Source organism: Dendrobates tinctorius, unplaced genomic scaffold (assembly GCF_039654945.1).
Source record: "Dendrobates tinctorius isolate UK_male_01 unplaced genomic scaffold, ASM3965494v1 ptg000036l, whole genome shotgun sequence".
In the NCBI taxonomy this organism is placed as follows: Eukaryota; Metazoa; Chordata; class Amphibia; order Anura; family Dendrobatidae; genus Dendrobates; species Dendrobates tinctorius.
In genome coordinates this window covers 9,598,025-9,614,222 of record NW_027361704.1, presented here as the reverse complement: position 1 = coordinate 9,614,222, position 16,198 = coordinate 9,598,025, and positions in this window count along the sequence as shown.

The window sequence follows — 16,198 nt, the reverse complement described above, 5'->3', positions numbered from 1 at the left end:
TTTGTGACTAGTATTCTGTTAGATTTAACGAACACATTACATAGTATGTCCCAAAATCAACAAGCACACATTGTGAATTAACTTGTTTAATAATTGTTAATTCTTTTTTAGGTTCAAAAAGCAAAAAAACATAATGTTAACATATGGCATAATGTTATCACCACATTAGTAAGTAAAAATATAAAAACAAAAATATAAATACTCTGTCACAAAAATATAAGTACTGGGTAACAAATGCAAACCTACAAGTGATGGTAGCTGGGGGTGGTGAAGATGGGTGTCCTGCTTGGACATTTGGCCTGGGTTTCTGGGCAACCTCACTGTCACCCTGTGCGCTGCCAGATGGAGCTTGCATCAGTTGCATCCTGGCAGGATCAAGTTGTGGATTTGGGGTACTGAGGAAATTGTTGGGGGTAGCCCTGATTGTAGGGCTGCCCAATTTGCCCATATCCCCCAATATGGCCATGTCTACCATACCCATGTTGGGGCCAGCCTCCAACATTGGGTATGTTAAAGTGTCCATATTGGGCATGTGCGCTCTGGCCCATATATTGGACCTGTGGAGGCACATTAGGAATTGGCGCTGGCTGTGGCGGAGGTTACATAGGTTTGAAGGCTGAAGGAAGACCTTATGTCCATTTAGTTCAGCCTATTTTTAGTGCAGCTGTTCTGCATTGTTGATCCTGGGGAAGGCAAAAAACCCACAGAGTAGCAGCCAATTTTCTCCATAGGGAAAAAAGTTCCTTCCCCTAAGCTGGGTCAACCATCTACCTATAATATTATGTTATTCGTAACCTTCTATACTGTTACTCACAAGAAAAGTATCCATTCCTTTCTTAAATTCATTCAGTGAGTTGGCCATCACCACTTCCTCAGGAATAGAACTCCAGAGCCTCACTGCTCTTACCGTGAAGAACCCTCTTCTATGCTGGTGCAGAAATTGTCTTTACTCCAAACGAAGAGAATGCCCCCTTGTTCTTGTCACAGTCCTTGGTACAAACAGTTCATTGGAGAGATCTCTGTATTGCCCTCTGATATACTTGTACATATATATTAGGTTTCCCCTAAGTCTTCTCTTTTCTAGAGTAAATAGACCTAATTTTGATAACCTTTCTGGGTATTGTAGTGAACCAACTCCATTTATCATTTTAGAAGCCCGCCTTTGAACCCTTTCAAGTTCAGTAATATCTTTCTTGAGCACCGGCGTCCAAAATTGCACACAATACTTCAAGTGTTGTCTGACGAGTGATTTGTACAGAGGGAGAATTATGTTTTCATCTCGTGTCCCCAGACCTCTTCTAATGCATCCCATGACCCTATTTGCTTTGGTGGCAGCTGCCTGACACTGGGCACTCCAATTTAGCTTCTTATTGACGAAGATGCCTAAGTCTTTTTCCATGTCTGATTTCCCCAGCAGTTTCCCATTTAGTAAGTAATTGTAGCATCTGTTTCTCCTTCCCATGTGCATAACCTTACATTTATCTGTGTTAAACCTCATTTGCCATTTTTCAGCCCAATTCTCCAATTTACTCAAATCTGTCTGTAGTTGCAAACTGTCCTCCTTTGTGTTGACTACCTTACATAGTTTTGTATCACCTGCAAATACTGATATTTTACTGTGTAAGCCATCCACTAGATCATTAATAAATATATTAAATAGTAGGGGTCCCAATACAGAACCCTGTGGTACCCCACTAGTAACCCTGGCCCAATCTGAGTATGCCCCATTAATAACCACTCTTTGTTTTCTATCACTAAGCCAGCTACCTACCCATCTACACACATTTTCCCCTAGCCCAAGCTTTCTCATCTTACTACCAATCTTTTATGTGGGACAGTGTCAAATGCTTTAGGGAAGTTGAGTTGGTGTTGGCACCCGTGGTGGAGGAGGAGGAAGATGATCAGAGGCTGATTGACTCGGCACTTGATGGCCTCCCAGCATATGTATTTGATTTTCTGATGAAAGCTGCCACCTTTCTAAAAAATTAAATACAGTGCTGGGATTATTGGGTGGTGTGCCTGCGTCAAGGACTATTTGTAGAGCCCCTCTGGTCCGCAGTCTGAGCTCACGAGGAATTCCCTGAGGTACTGTGCCAGACTGCGCCCATAAGCCTCCTCCCCATCATCATGAGCAGCTGTGGCCAAGTAGTCCAAGGCACTCCTGTCCACCTGCCTCCTTGTTCCAGAAGCTGCTCCTTCTCTCCTGCGTCGGACTCGTCATAGTATGGCAGAAGGCTGGGGAGAGGTATCCAGAGGCATGGTGTGACTGCTACTGTTGCCCTGGCCCTCATGATGTGCTGCCTGGCTAGCAGATTCTGGTGGTGGTGGTGATCTTGGTGGTGGTGGTGGGGTGCATCTTGGAAGTGCTAAAGATGGGCCAGCCCCTGCAGCACCATCACCCACTGGATCTATCAGCACCTCGGAGTCGGAACCCATCTCCCTCTCCGTAAGGTTTGACTCCGTGCTAGATTTAAAAAAAAACAAAAAAAATCATTACTATTTGAGACCAAAAAAAAAAAAAATATCAAGCCATGCACTTACATATGCATCTCAGATCCATCACAGGAGCAAGGAAGCTTAGGCAGTCATAGTAGAGGTATTTCCTCTTGGTAGTTGTGGCTACTCCACTATGGACCCGCAGCTGTCTCTCCCTCCTATATGAGTCCCTACAGGTGCCAACGCCTTGTCACATCAGTCACTGCAATGTAACACAAAACACAAGTGTTCAGACCACACATATGGCTATGTTGTCAACAGATACAAATATATTTAGCAAGCAGGTTCAAACTTCTAGGATTTCAATTTCTTATGGCTCAAGACCAATACTAAAAAAGGAGTAACGTTTTCAGGCCGCCAAAGGACCTTCATCAGAACATACTTTAACAAAAAAGGACTAAAAACATGAGGTATTGATGTATGGGTAAGAACCTTAATTATTTTTTGGGCCCAAACCATGTAGGTATACACTGGCTAAGATAGGGACAAAAAAACAAGGAGAAGAGCACTGCATTTGTTGTGTGCACAATTTGCAAATGATTGCAATATATGTAATCAAAAATTAATTTGGCCAACAGTCAGGGATGTGTAATTTATATTGTGCTAATATGCAGACATTAGTGGAGTATTACTTGAAAACTGTTTTTCTGGAAAGGAGGCCACATATTGTAACTCACATAGACCATATGAATATTTTAAATTTAAGTATGGTGACACATTTTTAATGTGCAATTTAAACATTCTTGCATTATTGAACTTACTAATTTGCTCCTGCTCCTCCCGAGATCTGTCTGCATAACCAGGGAACATCTGTGAACAGATTCTTCTCCACGCTGCCTCCTTGCGTGCTCAGTCTGCATAGTGGGCATCTCTCTGGTCCCACAGTTCTGGCCTCTCTTGGACCAGAACTATGAGCATTTTGACGTTTATATGCGTCTACATGCTGGAGGAATCCGTGGAGGCGTTCTTCCTGTTTGTTTTGTACTGGTGCCAGTGTAATTTGCATGCCAAAGCTACCTGGCAATGCCTGATGCTCTTTCCTGTCACCTGGAAAAGTCTTGCAATTTTATCGCAAGTCACACTTGTGGTCCATTTGTAATCTGATTTTTAATCGCACCCATAGACTTGCATTGGCGATTCCGATCCGATAATCGGTGACAATCACAGCATGCTGCGATTGTCTTGGACCGAGGAAAAGAGCCGACAAAAAAACGGATGATGGGAGCTGCCCCATAAATTAACATTGGGAGGATTGCAATGCAATTTTTTATCGCATTGCACTCGTCCGTTTTTGTCGCCAGTGTGACTCCGGCTTTAAGCCTCAGCTGTTCGCCACTCCAATCTCCTATATAATCCGGGCCCTGACTAGCACTTATTGTCAGAGAGATAGCTTTTGCTGCATGGCTAGAAATTGTTGGTGGTTGTTATTTGAGAAGACGTTTGGTGGATTTATCTGTGACCATTGCAAGGTTTTGGGTGTGCGATAATTCCCCATCCTCCACTTCCATTCATTCCTCTGTTTGTGTGAGTATATTTGTATGATTGGTATTTTTCGTTATCCTGGTTCCTATTACCTTGTTAGTCTGGTTGGTGTATTACGATACATTACTACTCCTCTCTTCCCTGGTTGGGGGAAGGTTGCAGACTGAGAGTGGATTCAGAAGCTAAGGCAAGGTACGTGTCCCTGGCGTCTTCACCATCAGAAGTAATCCGGGGAACAAGGCAAGCTGGGGCGCTCCTAACATTAGGGACAGGGAAGGAGCCAATTGGGACACCCGACAACAGAGTCAAAACAGCTAGTCAGTCACCTGAACCCAATGGAAAATCTTTGGAGGGAGCTGAAACTCAATGTTGCCCAGCAACAGCCCTGAAACCTGAAAGATCTGGAGAAGATCTGTATGGAGGAGTGGGCCAAAATCCCTGCTGCAGTCTGTGCAAACTTGGTCAAGGACTACAGGAAACGTCTGACCTGTTATTGCAAACAAAGGTATCTTATTCTTTATCAAATATTAAGTTCTGTTTTTCCATTGTATCAAATACTTATTTCATGCAATAAAATGCAAATTAATTATGTAAAAATCATACAATGTGATTTTATGGATTTTTTAAGATATATAAGAAGAAAAAACTGGTGTTTCCAGTAAAATCTTGACAGAGTTATTAAATTTCCAGTGTTCTGGTGTTTTGGCTTTATCAGATTAATACTGCTTTTTTCTTTCTTACATTGGACTTAAAATAGAACTCTTTGGCCACAATGATCAAGTTTAAGTGTGGTGAAAAAAGGTCACAGAATTTCAGAAAAAGAACACACCTCCAACCATTAAGCATGGGGGTGGATAAATCATGCTTAGGGGTTGTGTTGCAGCCAATTATTATTATTACTAGATGGAGGCCCGATGCTATCACATCGGGAGGGCGGTAATGTCACGATGGGGGCAGGCTTTGCAGCGTTGAGAATCACCCCCCATGTGCTCACCCACCTATCCACTCTCTCTTTCCCCATATGCTGACTTCTCCCGTCTGTGCTCTCTTGTTTGACCTGTCTACCCCATGTGCCATCCACCTTGCCTGCTGTCTCTCTCCTTCTTGTGCTGTGTTCTCCTCTCATGTGCTGTCCCATTTGAGCTGTCTCCTCCCTGTGCTCTGTCTCTCTCACCCCTGTGCGTTTTCTTCTTTCCCCATCTAATGTCTTCTTCTCTCATGTCATCTCTTCTTTGACCTGTGTACCCCATGTGCTCTCCCTCTTATCTGCTCTCTCTCTCCACCACTGTGCTGTCTTCTTCCCTCATGGGTTCTCTTGTTTGAGCTTTCTCCCCCCCTGTGTGTCCTCTTTCCTATGTGATTGATAAAAATTTTTGGCTCTCAACTTTTGCAATATGTGAAGATTTTTATTTGCAGTCACAAATGTTAGACGTTTCGACTATGACAGTAAGCCTTCATCAGTACACTGCAGGTTATAAAAAAAATATAAATGCAAATAAATCAGACGCTACTCATAGTACAGAAATTCAAACTTTAATAGTAGTAATCCAAAGAAAGAAACCATAATAAGTGCACAAGTGATCAGGGAGGATGGATTTGAGGTATTGGAAGGAGGGGTTTCAAAAATAAAAGAAGAAAGAAAAAATAGAAAAATGCAGACCTACCAAGACTGCTCATGTTCAACAAATCTCTCAGTATCTAGGATAAGATAAAACTGTACGAGTATAAGATGCCAATATAATCATGGGGAACAGGTCATGAATAGAATCAGTCTGGACTAAGTCCATATAACTCACTTGAATGAAGCACCACTGATAGGAAACATATGGGCCAAATTTGTCCACAAAATATACGGAAATCTAAATGTAAGTAATGTACCATTAGGCATAAGAACTAATACAATGAATGTCATCTAGGTTCAATAGGTGCCACACTGACCTGGGGAAGTGTTAGAAGGAACCTAAGTGTATTATCTTCAGTATATATGTATCATAAATAGGAGTCCCTTGAAAGGTCTAGTGGGGCAAAAGAGAAGAACCATAAATGTTGGGCTATAATCTGCCACCAAAAGCATGATAATGAGACTTACCAATCTCACATATGGAGTTAATGTATTTATAATGACGGAAGGTGACAGCTTCAGAATTGTATGGATAGCGGTCTGTAAGTGTCATGGTTATTCAGGATCTTGGACAAATGGTGCAGGGGTTAATAGGGAGAGCCTCTCTTTGACGCCAGGGAGGGTTTTTATAGCTTCAGGTGAGCACCCTTCCCTGTCGTTTATACTCCTTGCTTGAGTGTGGCCAACCCTGCTTCGTTTGTGCTCTCTCCTGTCCCTGTGTGCTTGATTGGTATATGACTCGGTTTTGATTACGGTAACGTCTCTTGGATTGTGATTCTGTTCCTGCGTGACCTCTTGTGTATGACCCCTGGCTTTGTCTTAACCTCCCTGTGATCGCCCTTCTGTACTATTACTGATGTCCTGTGTATGACCTTATGCTCTGTCTGACCCTGCACTGATATCTGTCTCTGTTTCTACTTGCGTCTCCTGTGCATGACCCCTGGCTTGTCTGACAACGGTTTATTCTCCTCTCCCTGCGGTGTCTCCAAACACTGTCATCAGTGCTGTTGGAGGCTGGCTGTAAGCCCCGTCCACCTTCTGAAGCGCGGTCGCCTGACCGTAAGGTCCTGCGGGCATCAGAGTGCTTTGCTGTCGCTCCTCCCCTCTCGCAGGTCCCAGAGCAAGGTTTCCATCGGTATAGCCACGCTCCTGCCCAAACAGACAGTGAGTACCATTTCTCTGTGTTACTGTCCATACCTGCAATATATAGAGACGTTTTGGCACAACTTCAAGAGTGGTGGTGCACAAGTAGGATCCCAATCCGTATACTAGTATAGAAAGACTTGGCACACACGTGAATGATTGCAAGTGAAAAAAGGGGGTGTTTTTAATAAGATACAGTACATACAGTAAACGTTTCGGTCACAACGACCTTCGTCAATGTACTGAAAACAAAAAATTATAAGATTTTACAAGATTTCAAAATAAATTAAACAAAGTATATACAAAATGGATAATCTTGGGTACAAGTATATGCAGAAATTTAAAGTTATGCCGTATACCAATAACAGCTTATAGCAAAGTTGTGATACAAGATTTGATAATCACTGACACCCTGAGGACTCAAGATTATAGATACGCACATACCTATATAATGTACTGACTGCACTTGTATAGAGGGCAACCTGTTCTATAGAGAAAAAAAAAAGGTATTATGTAGTAGATGTTTAATATGGATGCCCATACCCTAGTCACCATGTGCCCATAATACCAAAAAGGTGCTACATACCATAAGGAATAATGCTAGAGCATGGAGGGTTAATTTGTCTCCTTAACAAGAGCCTGAAAATAAAAGGTACTAGAGTGAACTATTTGTGCCATGCTGCTGATCCAGAAGTTAGTAGCAGTAGAAAGGTATCTTACGTTGGTGATAGCGTGGAACGGTAAACTAGTATGGACGCGGTTTCCACCGCTTGTCTCCCGTGGTGTGGGGAGTGCGCACGGGAGCAGGTCCATACACCACGCAGGGGAGGTAATCGTATTCTATTACTAAAAAGAAGAGAAGCATTTTGGATTCAAGAATTGAATACATTAGCACCTAAGGGGTTAAATAAAGAGTATGATGTGCAATCCTTTCTATCATCATAGTCATTAATCTCATTAAGTGGCTGTCTATTGTGATGTTTATTTTAATTTTATTTATGGTATGCATTGAGATTGTGACATAGCTTATAATATACATCATACACTCACTGGCCACTTTACTAGGTACACCATGCTAGTAACGGGTTGGACCCCCTTTTGCCTTCAGAACTGCCTCAATTCTTCGTGGCAGAGATTCAACAAGGTGCTGGAAGCATTCCTCAGAGATTTTGGACCATATTGACATGATGGCATCACACAGTTGGCGCAGATTTGTCGGCTGCACATCCCTGATGCGAATCTCCCGTTCCACCACATCCCAAAGATGCTCTATTGGATTGAGATCTGGTGACTGAGGAGGCCATTTGAGTACAGTGAACTCATTGTCATGTTCAAGAAACCAATCTGAGATGATTCGAGCTTTATGACATGGCGCATTATCCTGCTGAAAGTAGCCATCAGATGTTGGGTACATTGTGGTCATAAAGGGATGGACATGGTCAGCAACAATACTCAGGTAGGCTGTGGCGTTGCAACGATGCTCAATTGGTACCAAGGGGCCCAAAGAGTGCCAAGAAAAAATTCCCCACACCATGACACCACCACCACCAGCCTGAACCGTTGATACAAGGCAGGATGGATCCATGCTTTCATGTTGTTTACGCCAAATTCTGACCCTACCATCCGAATGTCGCAGCAGAAATCGAGACTCATCAGACCAGGCAACGTTTTTCCAATCTTCTACTGTCCAATTTCGATGAGCTTGTGCAAATTGTAGCCTCAGTTTCCTGTTCTTAGCTGAGAGGAGTGGTACCCAGTGTGGTCTTCTGCTGCTGTAGCCCATCTGCCTCAAAGTTTGACGCACTGTGCGTTCAGAGATGCTCTTCTGCCTACCTTGGTTGTAACGGGTGGCAATTTGAGTCACTGTTGCCTTTCTATCAGCTCGAACCAGTCTGCCCATTCTCCTCTGACCTCTGGCATCAACAAGGCATTTCCGGCCACAGAACTGCCGCTCACTGGATTTTTTTTCTTTTTCGGACCATTCTCTGTAAACCCTAGAGATGGTTGTGCGTGAAAATCCCAGTAGATCAGCAGTTTCTGAAATACTCAGACCAGCCCTTCTGGCACCAACAATCATGCCACGTTCAAAGGCACTCAAATCACCTTTCTTCCCCATACTGATGCTCGGTTTGAACTGCAGGAGATTGTCTTGACCATGTCTACATGCCTAAATGCACTGAGTTGCCGCCATGTGATTGGCTGATTAGAAATTAAGTCTTAACACACAGTTGGACAGGTGTACCTAATAAAGTGGCCAGTGAGTGTACTAATATTATTAATCTTCATTACAGAATCCTCAGAATTGAACTCACTCTCAGTTAAACATGGAATCACAATGATCACCTTTCCACTTGATCAGCACAATGATAGAGAGCCTTATACCGCTGCACTAAGTCACCGCCTGATACATCAGCACGCTAAGTATAGCAGAGCCTATGTTGGCAATCTATGATTGACGGACATTGAACACGCCCCTTGTATACGTCCTTCCTGCCTGTGGAACACACTAGGCGGCATGGCTGGACCGCACGCTAAGGCACTTCCACCCTAGCACTTCCGGTTAGCGGTGATTATCACCATGTATATAACACGGTCCGTGCGCACTCACCACACCACGGGAGACAAGCGGTGGAAACCGCGTCCATACTAGTTTACCGTTCCACGCTATCACCAACGGTAAGATACCTTTCTACTGCTACTAACTTCTGGATCAGCAGCATGGCACAAATAGTTCACTCTAGTACCTTTTATTTTCAGGCTCTTGTTAAGGAGACAAATTAACCCTCCATGCTCTAGCATTATTCCTTATGGTATGTAGCACCTTTTTGGTATTATGGGCACATGGTGACTAGGGTATGGGCATCCATATTAAACATCTACTACATAATACCTTTTTTTTTCTCTATAGAACAGGTTGCCCTCTATACAAGTGCAGTCAGTACATTATATAGGTATGTGCGTATCTATAATCTTGAGTCCTCAGGGTGTCAGTGATTATCAAATCTTGTATCACAACTTTGCTATAAGCTATTATTGGTATACGGCATAACTTTAAATTTCTGCATATACTTGTACCCAAGATTATCCATTTTGTATATACTTTGTTTAATTTATTTTGAAATCTTGTAAAATCTTGTAATTTTTTGTTTTTTAGTACATTGACGAAGGTCGTTGTGACCGAAACGTTTACTGTATGTACTGTATCTTATTAAAAACACCCCCTTTTTTCACTTGCAATCATTCACGTGTGTGCCAAGTCTTTCTATACTGTCCATACCTGGTCCCTCTGCAGACCTGTCACTCACACTTGCTGTACTATAAGTGTGACATTATAAACGACCGTACCATTTTCTGTCTCCTCTCCTCTTGCTTCTCCCTGACCGGACGGGTGTGTGTGTGTGGGGGGGCTTCTGTCACTGTCATGGATCCGATGCAGGCATTGTCCGAGCAAGTTAAACAGCTTTCACAGATGTTCCAGAAGATGAATGTGGAACAACACAGTCTGGCCCACACCCAGCAACAGCTGGTCAGCACTGTGCAAGGGGCTATGGCTCATGAGAACAGGGATGTAGCTCTAACGTCTCCTGAGTCTCCGGTCAAATTGCCCGATTTCTTTTCCGGAGACAAAAAGGAGTTCAGGGCTTTTCGGGACGGATGCAAATTATTTTTCTCCCTGAGGCCCCGTTCATCCGGGGGAGAATTTCAAAGAGTGGGGGTAGTTATCTCCTTGCTGCGTGGTGCCCCTCAAGCTTGGGCATTTTCACTGGCACATACAGCACCCAAACATATGACTTTAGATGCATTCTTTGAGGCCTTGGGCCGTATTTACGATGAGCCTGACAGAGTACGCCTGGCAGAGGACATGGTGATGAGTACACGTCAGGGTCGATACTCTGCGGAGTGGTTTTGCTCGGAGTTTCGGTGGTGGTCAGCCGAGGTCACCTAGGATGATGCTGCACTCCTAGGACTGTTTCGTAGAGGTCTGTGAGAACGCCTTCAGGACGCCCTGGCCCTGCACCCGCCTCCCGACACTCTGGATGAGGCCATGACCGGATGGATCGCCGGCTGAGAGCCAAAGGAGTGATGCACTCCGAAACATCTCTGTTCTCTGGAAGCAAGGAGGTGGAGGCCAGTTCTATGCCCATGGAAATTGGCGCCACCTCGATCAGAGTAAAGGAGAGGAGATGTCGGCGTGATAAACAACTGTGTTTCTACTGCGGGGAATCAGGACACTGGAGGAGAGACTGCCCATCTTGTCCGACGTCTGCCAAGCCGTTTGGAAACAACTAGGTCTGAGTGGTGATCGAGGAGGCTGCCCTGACCCTCAGGTACTTTTTTCCTCATGCCCTAAATTTTTGCTTAGTATCGAACTGGTGGTAGACAATAATCGTTTTATTTCTACAGCCTTGGTGGACTGCGGTTCATCCCTGAACTTGATCAGTTCCAGCACCGTCTCCAGGGTCAAGATAGGGACAGTCAGGTTGGAGACCCCCCTGAAAATCGTAGCCATTGACTCCTCCCGGCTCACCCGTTCGGGTATCTGTTATGTTACCATTTGTTACAGAACCACTCAGCACCCAGAATATGTTGTGCAGTTATATGTATATATAATAGGTTCCATGTGAGATGCATGTCCCTAATGTAGCAGCAGTGTCCGCCCTCCCCCCACCTTTGTAATTCCCACAGTAAACATACGCAGGCTCCGGCCACCTGCTGCTTTTGTAATGCATGTCTGGCCTGATGCTTGTCTATTGGCTGGCCCTCTGTATCTGTGTGATATATTCTGTGTCCTGTGAGTAAAGTGTTGTCAGACTGGAAATACATGGAGAAGCAGTGATCTTTTATATGCGCCCATGTAACCAAGGAATTCCAGCCAGCGTCCTTCATTCAGACTCCAGCCAACGCAGAGCGGACCTCCGAAAACACGGGGTGGTACTGAAAGAGGTACCCCAGCTTGGAAGACCCCGTTACACTGGTGGCAGCCAGCGGGATTTGATACCCCTTCTACAGGAGGAAAGGAATGAATGGAAAATAATTACCAGAAGTTAGAGGACTACATTAAAAGACCTGGTGGAAGCCCGAGGGTTGATCGCCAGCAACAAAACAAAAGCGGATTTCATAGCAGCCATCATGGAATACTACAGTGCAGCGCCCCCCAATGTGAATGTGGAGGAGACCGAATTCCAGAGGGAGGTAAAGAACAGACTGGCGTTCTATGGCCCAAACCCTGCAGTAGAGATCATACGAGAGGTGATGGCTGATGTGCGTACTGATCTGAAGGAAAAGATGACCGAGCGGACCAGGATAGAGCTAGCCAAGATGGAGAGGGCTGAGCGGACCAAAGTGGAGCTGGCCAAGATGGAGATGGCAGAGCGGAGAGAGGAGAGTCAGCGAGCAGGGGGAGCTCTGGCCTTCGACCAGGTACCTTCAACAGTAAGCCACAAAAAGATCCAGTACAATGCCTTCCGACAGTTGGGGGAGGCAGAGGAAGACATTGATGGCTTTCTGCAGGACTTTGAGCGGCAGTGTGCTCTTCATCAAGTGAAGCCGGAGGAACGGGTTCAGATTCTGGCCAGCAAGCTGACAGGCCGGGCAGCGGACGCCTATCGCACGGTACCTGATGAGGACTGTATGGACTATGAGCGGATCAAAGAAGTGATCTTGGCCCGATATGCACTGACACCAGAGGCCTACCGCCAAAAGTTCCGCGGACTTATAAAACGCGTAACCGATACCCACGCTGAATGGGCCTGTAAATTACGGCGGTCACTGCTACAGTGGGTACAAGGGAGCCAAGCAACCACTAAGGAGGACGTCCTCCAGCTCTTCCTGTTAGAACAATTCTTTAATGGACTAAACCCCGAGACACAGGAATGGCTTTGGGACAGGCGGTCAACGACTCTTGAGGAAGCCGCTCGTCTGGCCGATGAACATCATGATGCCAGGAGGCCGCAGTTGTCCGGATCAAAGGTGGTCACTAGGGGCCCGCCCATGAACCTGGAGGGCCCCAAACCACCGAAGATTGTAGGGGGACCAGCTAGAAACCCGGCCTACAACAGTCCCCCTGGGGCGCGATGCCACACCTGTCATCAGCTGGGCCACCTGCAAAGACAATGCCCCAACCGGACTCAGCATACCCAGTGGCCAAAGGCGGGAACAGCTACCTTCAGCCGGGCTGCTGTACACTGCTACCAAGGTGAAGCTGACCCGGTATTGGGGGCTACGATTAACCAAGGGGTGGAAGAGATGGAGGAAGTGCTGCATGAAGTAGACCCCGTGCAGGCAGCCTGGGCAGATAATCGACAACAGCATCGACAAGTCGTGTGGGTTAATGGGAAACGTATGCAGGGACTAAGAGATTCCGGGGCAACTTTGACCCTTGTGAAGCCTCATCTCGTCCGGGACCAAGAGAAGACGGACCGGACAGTGGCTGTCCATATAGCAGGGGGAGCCATACATCGACTACCCACTGCCAGGATTCACCTGAACTGGGGAGTCGGGGATGGCCTTGTTGAGGTCGGCTTGATGGAGGATTTGCCTGCAGACGTCTTGCTGGGAAATGACTTGGGGCCCATGTTGTCTGCATTCTCGGTGGCCCCTCTGGCTGAGACATATCCTGTGACCACCCGGAGACAAGCTCGAGCTGCGGAGGCGGAATCACACTCAGAGGCCCAGGTAAGACATTCCAGCCCTACACGTATTCCCATAGCCAGACACATTTCTTGGGCCACCCCAGATGAATTTAAGAGGGAGTTACTTGAGGATCCTTCATTAGAGGGATATCGTGGGAAGGCACAGGAGGGGAGAGGGGTACTAGAAGGGGAACAGTTTGTATGGAAGCAGGGACTCCTCTACCGGATCACAGAGCAGCACCACACAGGGACGAGCCCCACTATAAAACAACAGTTGGTAGTTCCCAAGAAGTATAGGCAGGAGTTACTGTGAATCTCTCATGATATACCCTTGGCTGGGCACTTCAGCGTCAGTCGCACCAGGCATCGTCTGACACAAAACTTCTTTTGGCCGGGGGTATCCTATGATGTTCGTCAGTACTGCCAGACCTGTGACAGTTGTCAGCGCATTGGCAAGAGGGGGGAATCGATGCACGGCCAGATTACTCCCCCTCCCCATTGTGGAGGAACCATTTAGCCGAGTAGCGGTCGATCTGATAGGGCCGTTAGCCAAACCCAGTCCGTCTGGGAAAAAGTATATATTGACAGTGGTAGATTATGCCACACGGTATCCAGAGGCATTTGCGTTACCTAACATACTGGCAGAGACGGTGGCGGCCGCTCTGCTCCAGGTTTTCTCACGGGTTGGATTTCCCCGGGAGATTATCTCGGACCAGGGTACCCAGTTTACAGCAGAGGTGACCAACCAACTGTGGAAGCTGTGCGGCGTAAAGTCCATTAGAAGCGCCCCGTACCACCCGCAAACCAATGGGTTGTGTGAACGCTTTAACGGGACATTAAAACAGCTCATTGGGACTTTTACAGGACCTACAGGGACTGGGAGAAATTCTTGAAACACCTCCTGTTTGCCTATCGGGAGGTGCCCCAAGAATCCACGGGGTTCTCCCCATTCGACCTGGTATACGGGAGACGGGTAAGGGGACCCCTAGACTTAGTGCTGGAACACTGGGAAGGGGAGGGCCTCATAGAAGGGGTACCAATTGTACCCTATGTGCTGGAATTCCGGGACCGCCTACAGGAGCTGACCCAGGTTGTACGTGAGAACCTGCAGGCGACACCGCGGCGCCAGTGCTTATGGTACGATTGGAGGGCCAGAGAGCGCACTTTGGAAATAGGACAGAAGGTCCTGGTGTTAGAGCCTACTAAGCAGAATAAGTTTCAAGCTGCATGGCAGGGGCCCTACCAGGTAGTGGGGAAAATAGCCGACACAACCTATAATGTCGCCGATTGTAACGACCCCAGGGTTATCCGCATGTTCCACGTGAATATGCTGAAGCCCTACCGGGAGCGCCCTGAAGAGGTAGTGGCCATCTGTGCACCTGAAGCAGAGGATTTAGCCGGACTTCCCTTGCCGGATGTCTTAGGGGAAAGGACCAGTCTAAAACATGGGACCAGGTACACTTGGGCGAAGACCTAGGCCCCCGGGAGAGACAGCAGGCGGAGGCGTTGTTGAGGCTGCGACGGAGGATGTTTTCAGAGAGACCGGGGTACACTCGCCTGGCACAACACAAGCTTGAGACCCAGGATCAGACCCCCCCTGCGACAAAACCCCTTCCACGTCCCTGAATCTGTACGAGAGGGGATGCGACGAGAGATTCAAGAGATGCTGCGTTTAGGGGTCATTGAAGAGTCAGATAGTCCGTGGGCATCCCCCGTAGTGTTAGTGCCCAAGAAGGATGGGACTACACGGTTTTGTGTAGACTATCGTAAGCTCAATGAGAAAACAGTGACGGATGCATATCCCATGCCGCGTGTGGAGGAGTTGTTAGACCGGCTGGCGGGGGCAAAGTATTTGACCACCATCGATCTATGCAAAGGCTACTGGCAGATTCCCCTTAGTCCTGACGCTATTCCCAAGCCGGCATTTGTCACCCCGTTCGGCTTATTCCAGTTTCGAGTTATGCCATTCGGGATGAAGAATTCCCCGGCGACCTTCCAAAGGCTGGCTGACAGGCTTCTGGATGGTCTCCAGGACTATGCTTGTGCCTACCTGGACGACATCGCCATCTACAGTGCGACATGGGAAGAGCATCTAAATCACCTAGAGACAGTATTGGACAGGATCCACCAGGCCAGAATCACCCTGAACCCAAATGGCCCATCCCACGCACTAAAACCCAGGTCATGGCGTTTCTAGGGACAGCGGGGTATTACAGGAAATTCGTTCCCAATTACAGCAGCGTAGCCAAGCCCCTCACTGATCTGACCTGTAAGAACCAACCCCGCCAGGTAACCTGGACCTCAGAGTGTGAGGAAGCCTTCCGCCAACTAAAGGACGCCCTCACCAATACCCCTGTATTGGCCGCACCCAATCCAACTAAACATTTCCTTGTTCACACAGACGCTTCTATGTTTGGATTGGGGGCAGTACTGAGCCAAGTCAGGCCGGACGGCCAAGAACACCCGGTAGCTTACCGGAGTCGGAAACTACTGCCCCGTGAAGTAAGCTATGCGGCCATCGAGAAGGAGTGCCTGGCGGTAGTATGGGCACTCAAGAAGTTGCAACCATATTTGTATGGACGACAGTTTTCCCTCCTAACGAACCATAAGCCCCTAGTCTGGCTTAATCGGGTCTCCGGAGACAACGCCAGATTGCTGCAGTGGAGTTTAGCCCTACAACCTCTGGACTTCACCATCCACTACAGACCTGGCAAACAAAACTGTAACGCCGATGGACTAAGTCGACAAACGGAACTTGTACCAACCCCATAAAACTTCGGTCATCCCCAAACCGATCCGTTGACGATCAGAATGTGTATGCCGA